This window comes from Lampetra planeri, chromosome 3 (assembly GCF_965212315.1).
Source record: "Lampetra planeri chromosome 3, kcLamPlan1.2.h2, whole genome shotgun sequence".
In the NCBI taxonomy this organism is placed as follows: Eukaryota; Metazoa; Chordata; class Hyperoartia; order Petromyzontiformes; family Petromyzontidae; genus Lampetra; species Lampetra planeri.
The window spans coordinates 7119443-7141501 of record NC_136109.1 but is presented as its reverse complement, the minus strand read 5'-3'; the positions used below and the strand labels follow the sequence as shown (position 1 = coordinate 7141501).

Here is a 22059-nt window from a genome sequence, read left to right as displayed (position 1 = left end):
GGACTTACAATCCAGACGACAATGGTTCAATTCGTCGATCTCCCTGCGCAGCAGTGGCAGTAATGGGGCAGGTTTATTAAATCCCCCGCCTCTGTCCACCCAGCATTATACATGTGTAATGTCCAACAGTTGTATTTATTCAGTATCACCGGCGGACATAACAGATGAGACATAGCTGCTACATGACGTTCCTATATAGCTGGTCAACTATATAGCAAGACGTCGGAGTAGTCGTCCGCGCCGGTGTTGATGCAGAGGGTGACGACAACGACGTCGATGACGACGATCCCCGCGACGACGATCCGGACTCCGACTCCCCAATTAGCCCCGAACCCCTCTCCGCCTTTTCTGTATATCCCTATCTGCGTGGCCAAGCCCCGCCCCCGGCCACGCCCCTTCTCTCGACCGCTCCCAGCCTTGTTCGGTTGCTACGCACAGTCACCTCGTGTGACCCTTCTCCCGTCACCACGACCATCCCCCAAGCCCACTGGGCCACGCAATGTCCTTACACATGGTTACACAAATGTTAAGTCCGTCGACTGGTTAATTGGCGTTGGGTAAACTGTGGGTTTGCCCATTTCTTCTAACACATCCGGTCTGCATGCAATTTTTTCTTTCACAAATGAATTGACTATAATACTTTGTAAAAAAAAAGTCACTGCGCTCATCTTCGAGGTAATCCTGTGTCGGTGCCGAATGCAGCTATGATTTGAAATAAAATATATGCTTCCCTATAGGTGCGTTGTGTGCGCTTTGTTAAGATGTAACGGCGTGTACATTAAGGCAGAAATAATGTAAGTCACGATTGATAATTAACGGGGGTTGCTTGTTCAACATGGACTGTACCATGCTGCTACGGGAAGTGGCTTGTTCCACATTCCAATGTCAATTCGCAGCTCTGGGCGTGGAGTTTGCAGAAGCTGCTGGACCTCGCAGAGGTAAGAGGCGTTCGTGAAATGCGGAGGTTTTAGGCTGCACGAGCCATGCTGATCTCTTTACGTAAATATGGAGACATTGTAATGTGATACTGGTAGGAACCTGCTGGTTACACCAGCCCACAGGGGATTATTGTGTCCGTCCGTCGTGCAGGGAGGGGCTGGTTGGGGAGGAAGGGGCTGGGTGGGGATGGGAGGGTGGGGAGGGGCTGGGTGGGGAGGGGCTGGGTGGGGAGGGTGGGGCTGGGTGGGGGGTGGGAGGGGTGGGGCTGGGTGGGGAGGGGCTGGTCACCCCGTGGTGCCCTTATAAAATTCAAGTTTAACCTACTCACGCCGGCTTTTGCCCGCCCTCATAGTCGGGCATGTTTGCGGATTACACCACGCCGCCGTTGACCCTGGCCATTGACCGAGCAACCCAACGTTCCTACCAGCTCCCTCCGCAGGAATGTGTTAAAGCAAGGTTGTGCAAGAATTAGTAGGTCGGGGTTCATTCAGAGCCCTGACTTTTTATGGGGGAGGGGAGGGGGGTGATGGAATGCTGGATCTGTTTCTGTTTCCCTCTCAGTAGCCCCTGTCTCACTGCATCTTGTCTTTACTCGTTTATCCTTGTCACCGTGTACCTAGGAATGAGTCTGTGTCTTCATGTTTCTGTGTGTCTGTTTCAGTGTTTATGTGATGTATGGATCAAATCAAATCACCTAGAATGCACCCTGTCAGTGCTTCGAAGCTAAGATGTGTTGAGCCTGGATAGTGCTGGAATGTACGACCACCATGAATAAAACAGGCGTTACAGGCTACTGTGGGTCTACGTTGTGGGCAGCAGACATTGCAGTTCTGGCCAATTTACAACTTCTATGCTCCCCGCTTTCACCAATCGGCACTGACCAGCATGATAATGTATGGTAAAGAAAATTCCACACCCCCACACGGCATGGTGAGGTCCTCATTCATAATTCCAATGACAAAATTCCTATACTATACTGGCGTGTCTTGCTTTACGAGCGTTCTTTCTACGATAATTCGCTAAAACGAGCAATTAAAATTTAGACCCATTCGCAAAAACGAGCAAGTGTTTACTTCGAAAAATATTGTGTGCGTCCCGTGGCGGTCGGGGGCGCACGGTGGCCCGCGTCTGCTTGTTTACCAGCCCTCCTGTGCAGTGCCCGCTTGTTTCGTCGTGTGGGGGGAGGGTGCCTCGTGGTGGCACTGCAATGGGTGGGTGCAGTTGGGGTCAGTGGCGGTGCTAATTAATTACAGGCGCCGAGAACAGGAATTCGCGGAGAAATATAATTAATAAAGGTTGGAGACTGCACTGAAGACTACGGAGCCTGATGAAATTTTAATGAAACACGTTTATCTGAGGGCTAGTTTTGAAATAGGCGTATGAATAATCGCTATTAGCAAGTAACTAATAAGGCCAGCATGGCGCATGAGGAGGTGATGTTGCCAACAACACGTTCGGCCGCCTTTGTCTCTAGAGTGCTGATTGATTGCACATTTTACAGTTTGCTCATTTTAGGCTGAATAGGCCCAATCCGAGTTCTGATATTATCTGCTGCTGATTTTAGACGTGCCTGGGAATCAAAGTCTGTTTTCCAAGTTCATGGTGAAATGCATTTTCCACTGTACCACCACTCACCAGAATGCTAATAACATACACATACCAGTCAGCCGCATCACGGTAGCAGACACACTCTGAATGTGAGGCATGTCAATATTTGACTGTACCATGAGTACTGCTGCTGGAGATAAAAATGGGTGGTCTGTTACTCCATGTTCACAGTTTGAGGACGTGCCTTCAAATGTATTGGGACTGTGGTGCGCAGAAGTTGCTGGATCTGGCAGACGTGAGAGGCGTTGTCGAGGAGCGGAGACATCAGACGAATGAGCAGTGATGAGGTATTGACGCAGGAATATGCATGCAAATTGTGACTTTAAACAGATCCTGATGAATGTTAGTACGCAATTATCAGTTCATGTGTTTATGTTCTGCATATTTGCAATATGCTTGTAGATTGGCTGTTATTGTATTGCGTCACAATTGTAGCACCCATGCATTTTTCCACGTGCAACTTACCTCGTATCAATAAATTGTGCCAGACAGCCTCCATGTCGACTCAACCTAACACACGTGTGGTGGAAATGGTGCTATGTTAAAACAAGTGGAACGAATATACTGTACGATGGTCACACCACACAAACATGTATAACACAAGGACATTTTTACGGACCTCTCCAGACGCATTCGGCATCTCTTTCAAAGCAGCAGTACCAATTCTCACACATTGTATGTGTGTAGGCGAACTTAGTAAAACATTTTCTAATTATCGAATGCAGCTACTGGTCAATATCACTCTACCTCTCGTCATGCTCATGCATCGCCCATGTTCAAACGTAAGAACTATCCAAGTTACATGTAATTCTAAAAGGAAACATTTGTGTGTATGTTTAAGAAAATGTATGATTGAAGCTATGTTCAAAGTGATTTATATGGGAAATAAATTACTTTCTCAGAACCTTTTGTCGACCTCTTGCAGGCCAGAAGTTACCCAAAAGCAGTTTTCCCAATCGGGAATGAAAATTCAGTCAAATGTAATACAGCTGCGCAGTGGGTGGTCAACTCGTTGTGGTGATATTGTCGAATCAAGTCACGTTAGTGAGGCGCACAACAGCGAACTGGCCACTTATTATCATCGAGGTTAAATGCGAACAGCGGTACACAAGCTCACTGATGCTACAAGGGTTTTTGTGTACATGTGATACATTTTCGGGATGAGTTAAACATTTATTTTTACCATTTTTGATGTTGACAAAAATTTAACGTTTTTTGATTGTTATCATTTTGAATATCACGAATTTCGAATTTCACATTTTTGATCAACTCCATCTATTCGGGGATTGAGCGGTGTTGTGTGGCATGTGGGCTGGTCGATCTCGATACAGGGTGTGCTTTTAAGCATCTATTATGTAATTTGCCATTTTTGGTGGAGATCTATTTAGTCACGTTAATTTAATGATGTGTATGAAAGTTAATAACTTTGTTTTGGTAAATTTGAGGTTAATTAGTGCATATACAAGTAGTAATTGACTTACAAATGCCCCACTTACGAACAGGTTTTCATTAGATATGTTTAAAAAAGAAAATCTCATCGAAGTGCAATGGTTAGCGTGCGAACCCAGCGACCTGAGTTCGATTCCCACTCATGACCAATACCAGTGAGGATTATCTGAACCGTATTAATTCTAGATTTGAAGCTTTCGTGACTGCAAGGATTCATACTCTTAGTTTTTTCGGTAAAGTCACGTAGGTAAAAAAATGAAATAAAAATTAATAAAAATAAAATAATAAAAATCACGACGTTTCGGAGGCAACACAAGTTTCCGTCATCAGGTGGGACCGTCACAGCCAGATTTGCTGTGTAAACAATGCCACTAGGGAGACAAAGGCAGCAGGGTGCGGTGTTGGCCATCCACCCCCTCATGTGTCGTGTCGGCCTTCATAGGTACTGGCTAACAGCACTTGCGCCAACAGTCTGTTAAGGTTATACGGGTGGTCGTTGTTGTGTGTGTGCGCGTGCCCGCGTGTGTGTGTGCAAGTAGTGACTTATTAAGCTCCTTCTGACAAGCAGGCCAGGATCGCGACTCAAGGTAAGTGAAAATAAAACCGAGTTTTTTTTCTTTTCATGTTATTTCACTTTTATGTACTATACACTATTTATTACAGTATTACATGCAAATGTAAATATTTATTTTTGTTTATGAGTTTAACAATGCTTACATTTTTTGTTGAGCCGTAGCACATTTTATAATTCTGACCGTATGGTCAGTGAGAGCTAATTGAAATAGGGTTCATTATATTCTATGTTCTATGGTTCTTTCGGTAAAGCCACGTAGACAGAAAAAATCACAATAAAATAAAAAATTAAGTGAATAAACATATCACGACGGTTCGATCGCAACACAAGCGGTCGTCATAGGCAAAGGAGTCAGCCTCTAAAGGCAAGCTGTTTATAAGAGTTTGGGGATGGGCATAGCCCAAGTGCATCAACGACCGGAAATATGGGCGGTACACTAATGCGAAGCAACAATGCCAATGCAGCTATCAACAGAACCAGGAGCATGAGCGGTCCACAGGTGCCAATGCAGCAAAGATGATAATACAGCAGCAAAATCCCTGCAACTCGCTCCACACACCACATTGCCGACGGTGGAGGTTGATTATACAATTGTATATTCATTATACTATTGTATATATGGAGATTCGTTCCCGACAGTGTTATTTCTTTAATATGGTCATGGCAGTAGACAGGAGAGGCCGGCTACATGGTTAAACATTTAATGCACCAAATATTGTTTTAGTCGACTGGTTGGCTGAAGAGCCATCACAACCATATTTACCAGGTACAATATTGAATTTGAAACTACGTCAAACATCAGGACAAGATCTCTAGAAATTCTGACTAATAATCTAAGATGTCTGAATCTCTGAGTTACTTTCAATCAGTGTCATGACCTCATAGGAACACCCAATGAGTTTTTTTTTTTATATAGGCAGACCTCGTTTAACACTCAAGAGGCATTCCTGAAGCGCTAAAAGGGTTAATTCTACTATTGTGTATGTGGAGATGCGTTCCCGACATTTTTTTGTTTCTTTAATATAAGCAATATGAGGGCTTCATTGGGGTATTGGTAATAATAATGCTAAGACGAGGTTGGAGCTGCTCTGCTTCCAATTATGGTCTTAGTGATGCCCTCAGTTAAATTTCTGTGGTGAGGATTCTTTTAGGTGGAGTCTGAGACTCTATCCTGATCTCGTGAGTTCTCATCTGGCTCAATAAACTGTAATAACGTTGGGGAAAAAATAGATTTTTAACATATATAATCGTGACCACAAATAGTTTGATTTGTTTTTTCCAGGACAAAAAGCGCAATAACGAATCAACATCCTACGGATTTGAGCTAAGTGAGGTCTGCCTGCATATTAACCATTACAAATGAATGCATTAACATTTTTATAATAATTTATCTGGACCAATGATTAACATATGCATTTCTCACTCATATGCATTACTCACTATCAGAACAGCATTGTTGACTGAAGCTTAATACTAACTGTAATAAATTGTATAGTTTATTATCGAATATATCAACTGCTTTTTTAAAAATAATGCTTCCAAGCCACACTTTACTTAACAATGCCAGCTCAATTAAAGTTATCTAAATGGTTTCCCCAATTACTACTTGTCTGAATACGCTGGTAGAATTAGGCGAGTAAACCCTTGCCATATAAAGGTTATTCTGCTTAGTGTAGTGTCCTCATAAATAGGCTATGCATGTGTCTGTGTGTGCAGACAACTTTTGGTGCACCCTACTACTTGAGCTGTGCTTTCACTCTGCTGACTGCCCGACGACAAAGAACGACAAGATGGGGCAGCTGGCTGATGATGTCGCAACTTCGCCAGAATGGAAATCCTTGATAACAAGTCAAGTGCTGACCAGCCTGGCCGTGATCTGTATAGTGTTCCTAACCGTACGGGCTGCCCTGCAAGTAGTGGGGTCAACAATCTGCCCAGTGGGCTTCCCTCCTGGTCCTAAACCATTACCATTGCTGGGGAACATCACTGCATTTAGTTGCAAGAATCCCCACATTGGCATGCAAGAATTGGCCAAAAAATATGGAGAAGTCTGTACCATAATGTTGGGGAGTACGCCTGTTGTGTTGGTGAGCGGCTACCAGGCAGTCAAAGAGGTCCTGGTGAATCGAGGTCATGAGTTTGCTGACAGACCCATAACTCCAATTTTTACTAAACTCACTCACAACATTGGTATCGCATTAGCACCCTATGGAGACGCATGGAAGCAGCAGCGCAGATTTGCTTTGTCAACATTGCGCAATTTTGGCTTCGGAAAGGCAACAATTGCTGACAAAATATTGATAGAAGCGAGGTATCTAATAGAAACTTTCAAGCAGGAAACCTCAGCGTTTGACCCTCACTTGAATTTAAACAATGCTGTGGGCAACATAATTTGCTCCCTCCTGAATGGAATCCGATATGATTATAACAATGAGCAGTTCCAAAAGCTTACACACCTCCTTGGGCATCTCGTGCAGTTACAAGCAGAGCCGCTGGTAATACTGTGTAATGTTTTCCCATTCCTGCTAAAGTTGCCTGGGCCATGGCAGAAAGTATTCCATATTCACACAAAGTTGCAATGCTTGCTCAAGGATATAGTATCTGAGCACCGTGCCACAAGAGATCAACACAACCCCAGGGACCTGATTGACTCATATCTAGCTCGGATGGATCAGGAGAAGGACAATCCCAATAGCAGCTTTACTGACCAGACCCTCATTCAGATTTTGATAGAACTTTTCCTCGGTGGCATGGAGACGACCTCCAACACACTGCGCTGGGGCCTCCTCTTCATGATGATGAACCCCGACATTCAAGCCCGATGTCATGAGGAGATTGACAGAGTTTTGGGATCCGAGCGACCGCTATGTTTCGAGGACAGACGCAGCCTGCCCTACTTGGATGCTGTGATCCATGAGATACAGCGCTTTGGTAACATTCTTCCACTTGGGGTTGTGCATGCTACATCTAAAGATGTGCAGTTCCACGACTACTTGTTTCCAAAGGGAACCCATGTAATGGTAAACCTCATGTCTGCTCTTCACGATGACATCCACTGGAAAACACCAAATAAGTTTAACCCTGATCACTTCCTTGATAAAGATGGCCAGTGTGTCCAGTCGGAAGCTTTCCTGCCATTCTCTGCTGGTCCCCGTGTCTGTTTGGGGGAAAGTTTAGCCAAGATGGAGCTTTTCCTTTTCTTCACATCTCTCTTGCAGCACTTTGAATTTTACTGGCCCAACTCCATCTCTCCTCCCACTTTAGCTGCCAAATTCAGTACCACTCTATCGCCGCACCCCTATAAATTAGGGCTACGCATACGCAACTCACCGTAGCTAAGACAAGATTATGACACATAGACGTCTTAATGTGTAAAACTAACACCTTTTGTCTTGGCTTTGTACGGACTTTTTGCAAATCCTGGAAATTGTCATTAGACCAAGGTCCATAGTTAAATATTGTAATGCCTAGTTGCAGGAACAGGCAATTCAAATTGAATGAATTGCACATAAAATCCTTTGCTTCAATAAATATATGTATGTTAGGACTTACTATACAGTATAAAGGATACTTAAACTTTCGTAGTTTTTAATATTAATTTTAGATTTGGTTCCAGTCTCTTGGCTCCTGGAGTAATGCATTTGTCAACATACTTACGTAAAATCATTACACTACCTATATCCATATACCAACATAGACATTACCTCACAGAACTCACACTTTTAATGATACAATAAAAATAACTATGAATCCACATCTGATTAAAGTAACCTTACTATTGTGAGCTCTGAATTGAACAACAACAACCATTATCCTGTCATTCAACTGCTCACCTGCGAAGTTGACTTGTTGCATTAGAATACATATTGTTTGATGTTTAAATTTGAGGACCACTGATTTGGAGGTGAGGACCCACTTGTGCAGACACCGTAGATTTTCCATGCAGTGCAGGTTCGAGTAATTCCTTGGTACTCAATAAGGATACATCATGGCACAAAGGTGGCCTAGGGTGAGGTGTCAGAAACTATCATGGCTGTGTATGACTCAAGCATTGTGTAATGATTAGCACACTGGACTTGCAATCCAGAGAACAATGGTTCAATTTGATATCATGGCACAGCAGTGGAAATAGTGCAGCCTCTGTCCACTCAACATTATTAATGGTTATACCACAATTAAGTTGATTAACTAGTAACGTGTGATGGGGTGAACTCTGCCTCGGCCCACCTTTTTAAGCACATGGAAGAGTAGGCCAAATGCCCTCTGGAGCTCCCTCAAGTGTACAGGTGTAAGCAAGCAATTGCAGGCATACTCTTTTACTTTTTGACTTAAAAACAAGGGCAAATTTACCCAGGTTTGTTAGATCTAACAAAGGTAGGGAATTGCCAGAATAACCTCGAAAAGTCACCAGATATCGCTATTTTAACATTTTAAAGTTGCCAAAAATGTTGCCAAAAATACGTAACTTGAATGAATGAAATGACTTATTCTTAAAATGTATTTTCATTATATCATGTGAAAATGGATGACTTCAGATATGAATATAATATTGTAGTTCTTCATTAATGGCTTTAAAAATGGCTACCTGCACAGCTCCTCAGGCAGCTTTGAGCCAGCAGTCATGTCCCCCCTTCATAATGCAGTCAACATCGTTCTTTTCTTTATCGCTGTTCGCATTTAGAAAAGTCACTCGACCATAGTCAACCTGCTTCTTTCATCGCTTTGGTTTGCAACACTGAACTTAACACACGGAGACTTGGGCCAACCACTGGTACCTAAAGATGACGTGCTGTGCAATTTATGATTTTGTGCTGGCTCGTGAGTGCAATCATTACTAAAGTCCCATTGGAATTGATTACGGATTCCTGACTTCGAGAATAAGTAACCGTCTCTGAAGAAAGTTAGCGATTGTGCTTTAATAACCCTACTTGTAAACAATTTTTCCTTTGTATTACAACACTTGGTTGATATCATTTGTATATTAACTGCTTGTGCAGATCCACATGTGCAGACAGTGCTGCTGAGTGCCAGAGGGTGGGAATGAAACGGTGTTATTTTGTTTCTGATCATCCTATGTTGCGAAATGCTATTATGACTATCATAAAATTATGTAAGCCACGTTTGACAACACTGTACAGCAAAGTATTGGGGTTATATTTTTTAAAATAGCTGCAATTGGCAAATCCGTTATCCGCAAACAAAGATATAACGAAGGTTTGGTTAATATCTTCTTGGTTCTTTCGGTAAAGTCACGTAGAATGGAAATAATAAAATAATAAAAATAAAACATAATAAAATAATTCTCACGACGTTTCGGCCACAACGCAAGCAGCCGTCCTCAGGTGAAGACCAGGTCTGTCGGGGAGAAGCGTCTGAATGAAACAACACCACGCTTGTAGCGTATATTTAAGCTGGGTTGGAAGGGGGGAAGGGCGCCTTGACAAAATAATTTGCATATCAAGAAGAATTTAGCATATTTTATGGAAAATGGTGGTAGGAGGTGGGCGAGGGGTTTCGAAGTCATTATGCCCGTGCATATTATAATTTTTGCGACATAGAATTGTAATGTATTACTTACTGTTAGTAGCTCAGCTTATTGGAGAGTATATTTAGTATACTGATGATACTATGTAGTTTATACTTTAGTTTTTTACGTGGTTGTTTATTTACTGCAGCTACATACTATTACATTCCTTCCCTTTATTAATGCTACCCCTATCCCCTCCCTTTGATGCTGCTAATCCTGCATAATGCACGGGCATAATATGACTTTGAAACTCCCCCGCCCACCTACGCATTTTACAAGTAGTACTAATCGCATACCTGCATTTCCCATAAATACGCTAAATTCCTATTGATATGCAAATTCTTTTGTCAAGGCGCACCTTCCCACCTTCCAACCCAGCTTAAATATACGCTCCAAGCGTGGTGTTGTTTTATTCAGACACTGTCTCCCCGACAGACCCGGTCTTGCGTTGTGGCCGAAACGTCGTGAGAATTATTTTATTATGTTTTATTTGTATTATTTTATTATTTCCATTCTACGTGACTTTACCGAAAGACCCAAGAAGATGAATCCCTGCAGTCACGAAAGCTTTAAATCGAAAGTTTGGTTAATAGTTTGGAATACAACATCCCCTCTTTTATTTTATATTTCCCAACGTCAACCAAAACATTAAACAGGAAGTGTTTTAAATGAAAAATGATTACTATTTTTTCGTGTTAAATATAACTAACGTGGTAAATTTATAGAATGAAAAAAATTATGTAGCGTACCATACACATATCTGTGTACAGTAATGTACATGACAGGACGAAAAATCGTGCAGATGAACCCCACTGGAGGCTGGCAGCACGTGACCTGATCTCAGCAAACAAGATGGAGACAAGACGGCATGGTGTGCCCTTCCGTGGCAGAATCATTGCTTGCAGTACAGTTACTATGCATCCAGGAATCTCCCAGTGAACGACATCCTCCAGCAACAGGGCACGATTGGTGAACTGTAGCTCAATAAATTTGGCACAAAACCGAGATAAAATTTCGATTTAAAGCTTTCGTGACTGCAGGGATTCATCTTCTTGGTTCTTTCGGTAAAGTCACGTAGAAGGGAAGTAATAAAATAATAAAAATAAAACATAATAAAACAATTCTCACGACGTTTCGGCCACAACGCAAGCAGCCATCCTCAGGCGAAGAATGAAACACCCCAAGCTTGGAGCGTATATTTAAGCTGGGTTAGAGGGGGGGGAGGTGGGAAGAAGAGCGCCTAAACAAAATAATTTGCATATCAAGAGGAATTCAGCATATGGAAAATGCGTAGGAGGTGGGCGGGGGGGGGTTCCAAATCAATACTATGCCCGTGCATTATGCAGGATTAGCAGCATCAAAGGGGGGGGGGAAGTGGGGGAGCATTAACAAAGGAAAGGAATGTTAATAGTATGTAGCTGTAGTTACTAAACAACCACGTAAAAAACTACAGTATAAACTGCATGACAAACTAAAGTATAAACTACATAGCATCATCAGTAAACTTACTATACTCTACAATAAGCTGAGTTACTAACAGTAAGTAATACATGAAAAATTCTACGTTGTAAAAAATTATATAATATGCTTCCATCTAAACTTTATTCTCTTACATCACACGCGTCTATACCGTACTATATACTTCCATAGGCAAAACCAACATTAAATTACATACTGTATTGCTATAAACCACCCTATACCTTATACATTTTTAATATAACACTATGTATTATTCTACCCACCCTAATGTGTATCAAAATGGTTTATTACGTCCTTCCAGTGATTGCTAAGCCAGAATCCATCTTCTCGGTTAAAATTGTCTCTGTGTTTGTAAATGTGGATCGCCTCATGTACGAATCTCTCATGATAGCCAGATGGCTTGCAGAGAACCTCTGTCTTGGAGAAGTCAATGTCATGTGAGCCCACTGAGTTGTAACAGTGATCTGCCACGGCTGAGGTGTTTGTCCTACAGTGTTTCAGGTCAGCTTTATGTTCACGGATGCGGTCCGAGACATGTCGTTTGGTTTCCCCAATGTAACTGCTACCACAGAGGCAACTTAGTTTGTAGACACCAGGGTACTGTATGTCTGGAACCACATCTTTTACAGACGGTACCAGATCACGGATTTTATGTACTGTGTTGAATCGGACCTGGATCTTGTGTTTAATCAGGATTTTGGAGATCTTTTTTGTGACCCCAGCAATGTAGGGTAAGGTGATGGTCTTGAAAGGCTCCTCAACAGGATCCTTCTTGGTGGTTGGAGTGATGGCTTTGCGGATTGTGTAGTCGGAGTAACCATTAGCCTTAAGAGCTTGGCGTACGTGTTTGAGTTCACTGGAAATGTGTTCATGGTCGGAGATGCATTGGGCTCTATGATATAGAGTCTTGATGAGGGAATTCTTCTGGGATGGATGGTGGTGGGAATCCGGTTTTAGATAAGCATCCGTGTGGGTGGCTTTCCTGTAGACAGAGTGGCTCATTGAACCATCAGGTCTCCTTTTGATTAGGACATCCAAAAAGGGTAGCTTGCCATCATTTTCGACTTCCATGGTGAATCTGATGGCTGGGTGTATGGAATTGATATGGTCGAGAAATTGGTCTAGAGCAGGCCGGCCATGTGGCCAGATGACAAAAGTGTCGTCTACGTACCTCTTCCATAAGGTCGGGCGTAGAGTGGCAGTCTGGATGGCGTCCGTCTCAAATTTCTCCATGAAGATGTTGGCTACAACCGGAGATAAGGGGGAGCCCATTGGGGTGCCCTCAATTTGCTTGTAGAAGGTTCCATTCCAGGTGAAGTATGTATTGGTTAAGCAGTGTCTCACCAGGGGGGGTACCCCAGCATTCAGTCCTTGATGAACCAAGTCTTCAATGATTGCGATGGTGTCAGGCACAGGCACCTTGGTGAACAAGGAAACCACATCAAAACTGACAAGCAGGTCGTCTGGGGACAGGGCAATCCCCTTGATTGTTGATACCAGGTCAGTAGAGTTTAGTACTGCAGAGGTGGTTTTTCCAGTGAAAGGCCGTAGGATTTCGGACAAAAAACGAGCCAGTTTGTAAGTCGGGGAGTTGATAGTAGAGACAATGGGACGAAGAGGTGTATCTTCTTTATGTATCTTTGGCAAGCCGTACAATCTTGGTGGCCTGGATGCAGAAGGTTTCAACGAGAACTGTTTGGTCTGATCAATTAATGCGGTTGAAGCAGAAATGATGTTGTTGGTTTTGGAGACGAGGCTGTTGGTGGGGTCTCTTTTTATTTTTGTATAGCTGCCATCGGTGAGTAGTTCTTGAATTTTGTTGTATTCTATTTTGTCCATGATGACAGTGGCATTGCCTTTGTCGGCTGAGAGGATGACAATGTCATCCCTCTTTTTTAATTGAGCTAATTCAAAACGCTCATCTTTGCTGATGTTGCTAGCTGGCATCTTAGCGTTTTTGAGGGTTACAGAGATTTCCGATCTTGCTACGTCTGCAGCGATGTGACTCAAGCCCTTGAGAGCTACATCTACTCGAGCAATTATATCATTAACTGGTATGTGTCTAGGTGTGACTGCAAAGTTTAGTCCTTTAGCTAAAACGGATTTCAAACCTTCAGAAATAGGACTGTTACTGCGATTAATTACGACTTTGTTAACATCTAGCTTTTCAATGTGTGGGTCCGGTTTCTTGTTTGAGAGGCGGTTGAATTTGGACTCCCCCTTATCTCCGGTTGTAGCCAACATCTTCATGGAGAAATTTGAGACGGACGCCATCCAGACTGCCACTCTACGCCCGACCTTATGGAAGAGGTACGTAGACGACACTTTTGTCATCTGGCCACATGGCCGGCCTGCTCTAGACCAATTTCTCGACCATATCAATTCCATACACCCAGCCATCAGATTCACCATGGAAGTCGAAAATGATGGCAAGCTACCCTTTTTGGATGTCCTAATCAAAAGGAGACCTGATGGTTCAATGAGCCACTCTGTCTACAGGAAAGCCACCCACACGGATGCTTATCTAAAACCGGATTCCCACCACCATCCATCCCAGAAGAATTCCCTCATCAAGACTCTATATCATAGAGCCCAATGCATCTCCGACCATGAACACATTTCCAGTGAACTCAAACACGTACGCCAAGCTCTTAAGGCTAATGGTTACTCCGACTACACAATCCGCAAAGCCATCACTCCAACCACCAAGAAGGATCCTGTTGAGGAGCCTTTCAAGACCATCACCTTACCCTACATTGCTGGGGTCACAAAAAAGATCTCCAAAATCCTGATTAAACACAAGATCCAGGTCCGATTCAACACAGTACATAAAATCCGTGATCTGGTACCGTCTGTAAAAGATGTGGTTCCAGACATACAGTACCCTGGTGTCTACAAACTAAGTTGCCTCTGTGGTAGCAGTTACATTGGGGAAACCAAACGACATGTCTCGGACCGCATCCGTGAACATAAAGCTGACCTGAAACACTGTAGGACAAACACCTCAGCCGTGGCAGATCACTGTTACAACTCAGTGGGCTCACATGACATTGACTTCTCCAAGACAGAGGTTCTCTGCAAGCCATCTGGCTATCATGAGAGATTCGTACATGAGGCGATCCACATTTACAAACACAGAGACAATTTTAACCGAGAAGATGGATTCTGGCTTAGCAATCACTGGAAGGACGTAATAAACCATTTTGATACACATTAGGGTGGGTAGAATAATACATAGTGTTATATTAAAAATGTATAAGGTATAGGGTGGTTTATAGCAATACAGTATGTAATTTAATGTTGGTTTTGCCTATGGAAGTATATAGTACGGTATAGACGCGTGTGATGTAAGAGAATAAAGTTTAGATGGAAGCATATTATATAATTTTTTACAACGTAGAATTTTTCATGTATTACTTACTGTTAGTAACTCAGCTTATTGTAGAGTATAGTAAGTTTACTGATGATGCTATGTAGTTTATACTTTAGTTTGTCATGCAGTTTATACTGTAGTTTTTTACGTGGTTGTTTAGTAACTACAGCTACATACTATTAACATTCCTTTCCTTTGTTAATGCTCCCCCACTTCCCCCCCCCCTTTGATGCTGCTAATCCTGCATAATGCACGGGCATAGTATTGATTTGGAACCCCCCCCGCCCACCTCCTACGCATTTTCCATATGCTGAATTCCTCTTGATATGCAAATTATTTTGTTTAGGCGCTCTTCTTCCCACCTCCCCCCCCTCTAACCCAGCTTAAATATACGCTCCAAGCTTGGGGTGTTTCATTCTTCGCCTGAGGATGGCTGCTTGCGTTGTGGCCGAAACGTTGTGAGAATTGTTTTATTATGTTTTATTTTTATTATTTTATTACTTCCCTTCTACGTGACTTTACCGAAAGAACCAAGAAAAAAAACCGAGATAGCTTGTCCAAAACGAGGGAAGGGTTTGATGTACTATGCTCAGCCTACGCGTAGATAATGCATTTTCTCAGTGACTAGCTATCAATACCTGAAAGATTGGGGGGCCATTTGGCCAATGGCCAGACGAGATGTCATCTCTGCAGCATGATATTAATTAATGATTTTGAAATGCCAGTTTTTCTAAATTGTTACGGATTATCGCTGGATATAAGACTACACTTTTTAAAACCGCTTTTCTTTCATTACCGGTAACATTGTACAAAATTATCATAAGCCATTTGCCTGTTTTTCACATATACGATATTAACAATAAAGATACATGTACAACCATGTGTTGCATTTTTTATGGTGTAATGGTTAACACACTTGACTTGCAATTCGAAACTCGTGGTTAGTTTCTATCTCCTCGCGAGCAGTGGTAACAAGTGGGGTAAGTTTAGCCCCCTAGTGTCCACCCAGCCGTATACAGTGATACCTCGGTTCACGAACTTAATTCGTGAACTGACTCTGGTCGCGAACCGAATTGGTCGTGAACCGAGGCACATTTTCCCATAGGGTTCAATGTAAATCCGGTTAAACCGTTCTGACTTTTTTTTTGGTTTTTGAAGCACAAAAATATGAAACAAATTACAATACACATTAGTACTGTACAGTATAGTAATGTATCAAGAGAGAACACTAACCTTGCTTGAGATGACTTCAGTAAGCACTCAAACGGGTGAACTGTACAATACAGTAAGTACAGTATTGTACAGTACAGTAGTACAGTACAGTGCTGTATGTGCTAAAAAGCACACCAAAAAGCAAAAAGTCACTGAAAGTGTCTTCACAGTACTCACAGTACTTCTTTCTGTGTTTCTTCTCTCCACGATCTTCCTATAGGAAGTCACGACCATGTGACAGCCTGGAAATACTATGAGATCTCTTTTACCAGTGGCAAAATATGATAGTAGGTTTTTACCCTTTTAACTGGTACAAAACTGACACCTTTATTCAAGGCATCATGTTTGCAATGACCACAACACAAGTAGTCAAAAAAAGCAAACAAAAAGAAGCAACTCTGATAAGGATGATAATATGCACTGTCCTTGAAGTTGATTGGCCCACACCCGAGACGGCTTTCTTTAGAGCCTAGTCCCCATTGGTGTAGGGCCAGATGACACCAGAAGGCGTACAACTCAAACACAGTGCAATATCAGAGTATTGAGAGCTCGGGGTAAGCATTTACACTATGAGATCTCTTTTACCAGTGGCAAAATATGATAGTAGGTTTTTACCCTTTTAACTGGTACAAAACTGACACCTTTATTCAAGGCATCATGTTTGCAATGACCACAACACAAGTAGTCAAAAAAAGCAAACAAAAAGAAGCAACTCTGATAAGGATGATAATATGCACTGTCCTTGAAGTTGATTGGCCCACACCCGAGACGGCTTTCTTTAGAGCCTAGTCCCCATTGGTGTAGGGCCAGATGACACCAGAAGGCGTACAACTCAAACACAGTGCAATATCAGAGTATTGAGAGCTCGGGGTAAGCATTTACACTATGAGATCTCTTTTACCAGTGGCAAAATATGATAGTAGGTTTTTACCCTTTTAACTGGTACAAAACTGACACCTTTATTCAAGGCATCATGTTTGCAATGACCACAACACAAGTAGTCAAAAAAAGCAAACAAAAAGAAGCAACTCTGATAAGGATGATAATATGCACTGTCCTTGAAGTTGATTGGCCCACACCCGAGACGGCTTTCTTTAGAGCCTAGTCCCCATTGGTGTAGGGCCAGATGACACCAGAAGGCGTACAACTCAAACACAGTGCAATATCAGAGTATTGAGAGCTCGGGGTAAGCATTTACACTATGAGATCTTCTGGTGTCATCTGGCCCTACACCAATGGGGACTAGGCTCTAAAGAAAGCCGTCTCGGGTGTGGGCCAATCAACTTCAAGGACAGTGCATATTATCATCCTTATCAGAGTTGCTTCTTTTTGTTTGCTTTTTTTGACTACTTGTGTTGTGGTCATTGCAAACATGATGCCTTGAATAAAGGTGTCAGTTTTGTACCAGTTAAAAGGGTAAAAACCTACTATCATATTTTGCCACTGGTAAAAGAGATCTCATAGTGTAAATGCTTACCCCGAGCTCTCAATACTCTGATATTGCACTGTGTTTGAGTTGTACGCCTTCTGGTGTCATCTGGCCCTACACCAATGGGGACTAGGCTCTAAAGAAAGCCGTCTCGGGTGTGGGCCAATCAACTTCAAGGACAGTGCATATTATCATCCTTATCAGAGTTGCTTCTTTTTGTTTGCTTTTTTTGACTACTTGTGTTGTGGTCATTGCAAACATGATGCCTTGAATAAAGGTGTCAGTTTTGTACCAGTTAAAAGGGTAAAAACCTACTATCATATTTTGCCACTGGTAAAAGAGATCTCATAGTGTAAATGCTTACCCCGAGCTCTCAATACTCTGATATTGCACTGTGTTTGAGTTGTACGCCTTCTGGTGTCATCTGGCCCTACACCAATGGGGACTAGGCTCTAAAGAAAGCCGTCTCGGGTGTGGGCCAATCAACTTCAAGGACAGTGCATATTATCATCCTTATCAGAGTTGCTTCTTTTTGTTTGCTTTTTTTGACTACTTGTGTTGTGGTCATTGCAAACATGATGCCTTGAATAAAGGTGTCAGTTTTGTACCAGTTAAAAGGGTAAAAACCTACTATCATATTTTGCCACTGGTAAAAGAGATCTCATAGTGTAAATGCTTACCCCGAGCTCTCAATACTCTGATATTGCACTGTGTTTGAGTTGTACGCCTTCTGGTGTCATCTGGCCCTACACCAATGGGGACTAGGCTCTAAAGAAAGCCGTCTCGGGTGTGGGCCAATCAACTTCAAGGACAGTGCATATTATCATCCTTATCAGAGTTGCTTCTTTTTGTTTGCTTTTTTTGACTACTTGTGTTGTGGTCATTGCAAACATGATGCCTTGAATAAAGGTGTCAGTTTTGTACCAGTTAAAAGGGTAAAAACCTACTATCATATTTTGCCACTGGTAAAAGAGATCTCATAGTGTAAATGCTTACCCCGAGCTCTCAATACTCTGATATTGCACTGTGTTTGAGTTGTACGCCTTCTGGTGTCATCTGGCCCTACACCAATGGGGACTAGGCTCTAAAGAAAGCCGTCTCGGGTGTGGGCCAATCAACTTCAAGGACAGTGCATATTATCATCCTTATCAGAGTTGCTTCTTTTTGTTTGCTTTTTTTGACTACTTGTGTTGTGGTCATTGCAAACATGATGCCTTGAATAAAGGTGTCAGTTTTGTACCAGTTAAAAGGGTAAAAACCTACTATCATATTTTGCCACTGGTAAAAGAGATCTCATAGTGTAAATGCTTACCCCGAGCTCTCAATACTCTGATATTGCACTGTGTTTGAGTTGTACGCCTTCTGGTGTCATCTGGCCCTACACCAATGGGGACTAGGCTCTAAAGAAAGCCGTCTCGGGTGTGGGCCAATCAACTTCAAGGACAGTGCATATTATCATCCTTATCAGAGTTGCTTCTTTTTGTTTGCTTTTTTTGACTACTTGTGTTGTGGTCATTGCAAACATGATGCCTTGAATAAAGGTGTCAGTTTTGTACCAGTTAAAAGGGTAAAAACCTACTATCAGCCTGGAAATAGTGTAGTAAGACCGAATTAGGTGCACACACACGCAGCTTGGAGGCAACACTATTTATTAAACGGTAAATAACATAACGCTGTACATGAGGTGGTGACCACCTTCCTCAACTCACTAACACTCTGGAACGCGACACAGACTGGACCAGGCAGGCAACGGCCTGCCTGGCCCAGGACGACGACTCGGGACTTGACGACCGATGATGTCTTCACTTCGGAGTACAGTACAACAGCCTTGCTCTGCGTTCACACCACGCTTATATCTCGTTTGGCGTGGCTGGCTCCGCCCCGGCGTGGCTGGCTCTCTTCAGGCCACGCCTCCCTTCCCAGGACACACCTCACTTCCCCCACCTCTGGGAAGGTCCGGATCCCTCCACCACGTGACCCCCCAGGCACCCCCTTGGGGCCCCCAGCCTTCGTACAGGCCAACACAGTAGTGACCGTTCTGTCACTACATCACCCCCCCCTGTATAAACACACAGCCGTCCCCGGCTGTAACACAACTGTGAAGCATCGAAAAGGTGTGCCTCCGAACCAGCAACATCAATAAATGACCGGCGACCGATAAGAAATACAATCACGTAATATATACAGAATCGACGAGGGTAAAAGGGAACCGCATAGAAACCGGGGAATAAACAACAAATATACATGAAAACTGGCTAACCCACTTACGCTCCAGCACAGCCCCCCCCGTTAGAATCACGCATGCAATGACAGTCACCCGTTAGCACCCCCCCCGCGCCTTTCCGACGCGGCGTCACAATCAGTAGCACACGTCGGCCATATCGGGGGGGGGGGGAATTTCCATGTTACCACCCCACCGCCTTTCCGACGCGGCGTCACAACCAGTAGCACACGTCGGTCATATCGGGGGGGGAATTTCCATGTTACCACCCCACCGCCTTTCCGACGCGGCGTCACAACCAGCAGCACGCGTCGGCCATATCGGTGGGATTTTAACCCAGTCTCTCTCCCAGACTCGCATCGCAGCATATAGCTGTACCGACCAAGCTGAGACGACCCATCGTTCACTCACTGCACAACATGCACCCTAACAACTGAGGGATACAGTCTCAACGTAACAGGACAACTCCACCTGAACCTTACGAATCTCCAGCCCACTGTTTCAACGCGCCTCGGAGGGTCTCAACCTCCGAGCCGTCAGGTCAAGCTGTCAGCCATAGCATGACGGGACCACACTCCCCGAGCCATGTGAGCGCACAGCCCACAAGGCTAGACAAGCCACAGAGTGTCTCGATCTCCGGGCTGTCAGGTCAGGCCGTCAGACACAGCATGACGGGACCACACTCCCCGAGCCATGTGAGCGCACAGCCCACTAGGCTAGACAAGCCACGGAGTGTCTCGATCTCCGGGCTGTCAGGTCAAGCCGTCAGCCATTGTATGACGGGACCACACTCTCCGAGCCATGTGAGCGCACAGCCCACTAGGCTAGACATACCACGGAGTGTTTCAATCTCCGGGCTGTCAGGTCAAGCCATCAGCCATTGCATGACGGGACCACACTCTCTGAGCCATGTGAGCGCACAGCCCACAAGGCTAGACAAGCCACAGAGTGTCTCGATCTCCGGGCTGTCAGGTCAAGCCGTCAGCCATTGCATGACGGGACCACACTCTCCGAGCCATGTGAGCGCACAGCCCACTAGGCTAGACATACCACGGAGTGTTTCAATCTCCGGGCTGTCAGGTCAAGCCGTCAGCCACAGCATGACGGGACCACACTCTCCGAGCCCTGTGAGCACACAGCCCACTAGGCTAGACATACCACGGAGTGTTTCAATCTCCGGGCTGTCAGGTCAAGCCGTCAGCCATAGCATGACGGGACCACAACGTTCATGTTAGACACGCAACACTCACTGGGCCATCCTGGTCAGGACCTGCGCCCCAAGATAGGTGACAGCCAGCAGCACAATTCCAAATCCCTGGCAGCACGTCACCATCGCAATTTAACACCATCACAACACATACAATTTGAATTATGATCCCCCACAGAACTGATCCAATGCCGAACAGGTACGCACAATTTGTGACGATCCCGAATATTCAATGGTCACAACAATACACCTCACATCCCGTATCCGTGCACATCATCTCCGAGACTCGCATTGCAGCATGCAGCTGTACCAACCGAGTGGAGAGAGCAACGCAATTTGACGGCAATTAACGGAAACGCACCCCCGATCCACGTAGAACACAAGGAGCATTCCCGCACAAAAGACATCATCTGTGCAACAACGGACAGGAACCAACCAGTGAGTTTGAAACAAACCGAACCTGTCATTTCAAAATCCCCTTCAACATTAACCATGGGACTCAGGGCATTCGAATTTTGAGAGCAAAAAAAAACTAGACACAAACGTCCAAAATCGCCGAATTGATGAATACAGTATATGCAGTATACGAAGTTCGTACAGTCAATCATTTGGCGCAATGCTCCATCCAGTCCCCACATATAAACAACAACAATCCCAGACAACCGCAACAACAAACCAATCCTAAACCCCTACGCCAAGCATCAAAAACGCCACACAGCAACACACCACAACACCAAGCACCCAACTAACATCCCTATGAATAGCAAACCAAAAGCCCTAAGCCAACCTCTTCCTGGCCACAACATCACAACAACAATATAACACCACATAACACTCGCACAAGCCAAAATGCAAAAAGAACAGAGGGAAAAACCGTCCGCGAGGAACACAAAACCAGAGAGTCAAACTGAAAAAGTCCCTCCCAGCAGTGTCTCCAACGTCGAAACCCTCTCTTCAATCACGGGCCCCTCTCGCTCTCACCACCGATGCCCTCCCCCGCTCTTCTTACTTCAATGTGGGGAGGGAGGCCCGTAATCACAG

General features: G+C 43.9%; 1 pseudogene across 20 annotated transcripts in view; it reads left to right on the top strand.

Annotated features, from left to right (window-relative positions):
- The window catches only part of LOC144737091 (cytochrome P450 2F2 pseudogene), a 74012-nt pseudogene that overhangs the window by 25346 nt on the left and 26607 nt on the right, over nt 1-22059 (top strand). For 3 of the 20 annotated variants that reach the window (XR_013588898.1, XR_013588895.1, XR_013588897.1), the window contains exon 1: nt 2381-2834. The exons of 2 other annotated variants lie outside the window; for them this stretch is intronic. The product of XR_013588898.1 is annotated as a cytochrome P450 2F2 pseudogene, transcript variant X18 (transcript). Of the gene's footprint in view, nt 1-896; nt 939-1278; nt 1396-2380; nt 2835-4532; nt 4584-5852; nt 5904-6286; nt 9426-22059 lie in introns of those variants that run through there. 15 more of the 20 variants (XR_013588874.1, XR_013588880.1, XR_013588869.1 and 12 more) reach the window with 15 other exon arrangements.